General features: G+C 36.1%; 1 long non-coding RNA gene across 1 annotated transcript; it reads left to right on the top strand.

Moving 5' to 3' along the window:
• Window positions 1-1,262: 1,262 nt before the first annotated feature.
• LOC116164676 lies at window positions 1,263-2,145 on the top strand. The gene is made up of 2 exons (XR_004143969.1): window positions 1,263-1,525; window positions 1,576-2,145. It is a non-coding gene; the product is annotated as an uncharacterized LOC116164676 (long non-coding RNA).
• Window positions 2,146-2,654: the final 509 nt, after the last annotated feature.

Raw genomic sequence — 2,654 nt, forward strand, 5'->3', positions numbered from 1 at the left:
TCAGAAAGTTGGCACTGCGCATGCGCAAAACGAAATTTTGAAACTGGCGTAAAATTTGGTTTTATTTCAAATGCCTACGTATCAAATTTTATTTAAATCCCTCCATAAATAAGAAAGTTGCCACTGCGCATGCGCAAAACCAAATTTTGAAACTGGCGTTAAATTTGGTTTTATTCCAAGTGGCTATGTATCAAATTTCATTTAAATACCTTCATAAATAAGAAAGTTTGCAATTCGGTCTGTAAATGGTCGAGATGCGCAAAGGGCACTGTGAATGCTGATCGATTAGGTTCAACTTTTGAAATTGTGTTTTATATGGCTAAAGCTATGCGCATATTGAATTTCATGCAATTCGGTTCATAACTAACGGAGATGTCAAAAGGGCCTACTTTATTTTTTGGGCTACATTGCCAATTCACGAACTCCGATCTACAAATTTGATAAAGAATCCACCTGCAAAATTTCATCGTAATCGGTCCATTCGTTTATGAGTTATCGTGCTAACGGACGGACGGACGGACAGACACAACAAAATTATAAACTCGCTAGGAGCTCGTTAATAACGCAATATAATGGAATTATTTTTTATTCTGGAAGGACATAACGTTGTTACTTCGCCACGATTCTTCCTAAACGTGTTTTAATTACTCTTGTTTCTGAAACTGTTGAAACTACTGGTTCAGTATGAACTACCGCTGTGAGAGGTCGGCCATTTATGGTGGTAGCAACGCTGGCCAGTCAAGTCATCATCTGGTTATAATCCAGTTTTGATTTTACTAATATCCTCTTGAAGAGGTCCGAAGCGAATTAATCTTTCCCAATAACATCCAAACCAAGGAGATGCAGATGGGATGAAGATTCATTGTATTTGTCGAATGTCGCATTTTTTCTTCACTTCTTCCCAGTCGACACTATCAAACAAATTCTCCGCTCCCATGAAATTTGTTCCGTTGTCTGAGAAAATTGTATTGGGCTTTCCATATATTAATGTATAGAAATAAACCTTTATTCACGATCATATTGTAATCAGTCTCATAATTGTCATTTTGAAGGATAAGGAAGTTGTGTTTTACAACACTTATTTTTCCAGGAGGGAGGAAAGTAGATTCTCGAGGTTAGTAATGTTCGATTCGAGGTTAGTAATATTTCATTACCTACCTCGATTTAGTTGCTAATATCCTAATGGATGGCGCTCTCATCGTAACTGTCTGACACAGATGACAGCTGATTTAGATGCGAATTGTTCAAAACCGCATTTTAAAAACAATTCTTATTCTTATTATGAGTAATATGGATTATTTTAAGTTCTGTGCTTTTTTTGTAAATTGCAAATGAACGACCAAACGCGAAAAAGTGAAATAAGTAAATGCGGACCGAAGTAAACACAAGTAGGAGTCGTGATTAACTTTAGCCAGATTACGGAAGATGATGGTTTGTTTCACGTAACCTAAAACTAAACGAGCGCGGTGCTAAATGGTTAAGTAAAAACAAAAGCAAAAAGAAACCGTTAATTATTAAAGGATCGGTAAGTATAAAACTCGAACTTGAGTTTAATGAAATTGATTGTTACTTTAGAGAGCCCATTACTGTTTAAATTTCTGCGTGGAAAAGTTCAATTCTTGTCCATAAGACATGGAAACATTGGGTTGCGCTTGCGACCCATGAGAAGAGCAAGGGATGGCAATTTATGGCATCATAATGTTGCATATCGGAGACGTCGTAGCACTACCTGAAGAGGATACTGCCATACTTTGTTATTTCCGCGTGCCCGTAAAGCGAATGGGCCACTGAATTGGCGACGAAACCTCCTGCTACTGCAGCCAATCTACAGCCACCGAACTGTTTTAAGTTGAAGAAATCCACTGGCACTTGCTAATATTGTAGCGATCATATGCCAAAAACAATGTCCGGTAATTAAATGTAATTTGTCACATTTTAGAAATAGATAGTGCTATTTTTTAGGGCCATCGTATTGGAACAGGTGTTTAGTGACTACCTGATTGGATCTGGAGAATAAATCTTTCGTTATTGACATCTGCACAGATTATAATACTAATATTGTAACCCAGTCGAAATCTGTAATCACAAAAGATCGCTGTAGGTACATTTTAGAATAATAAAACTGACATGGTCATTAGGCATTACCTACCGCATTAGGTTTGAATGTGGATCACAACATTATTTGGTCGTTCATAATGTGGATGATTTCTTTACCTTTACCTCATTAAAATAAGCAAGTAAAACATGAAGTTTTACCTATACCCTTTCCTGCCCACCATTGTTCATTCACTTCAAAAATTCATTCGGGGAGTAAATTTTTTACTACACTCAATTTCCCTTATTTGAGGGGATGTACATTGAAATTCTTTAGTATGGGCCATTTTTTAACATACATGTTAAATTAATATGAATATTAATTAGGTAAATTTCCAAATCTGTATTACCGACAACATTTTATGTAGGGCAATAATATTGCAGATGGCGCATAAGATGAATATAATACGTATAAATTTAGTGAATTATTTTATTTTTGATAATGGAATGATTATAATGATGATCGTGAATAAAATCGTATACGAACCTCGACGAAAGGTTATTTTTCTTAGAATATAATCACCCTCGGCGCTGCGCGCCTCGGGTGATTAAAATTCTTC

The sequence above is a fragment of the Photinus pyralis genome, unplaced genomic scaffold, assembly GCF_008802855.1.
Source record: "Photinus pyralis isolate 1611_PpyrPB1 unplaced genomic scaffold, Ppyr1.3 Ppyr1.4_LG2, whole genome shotgun sequence".
NCBI lineage: Eukaryota > Metazoa > Arthropoda > Insecta > Coleoptera > Lampyridae > Photinus > Photinus pyralis.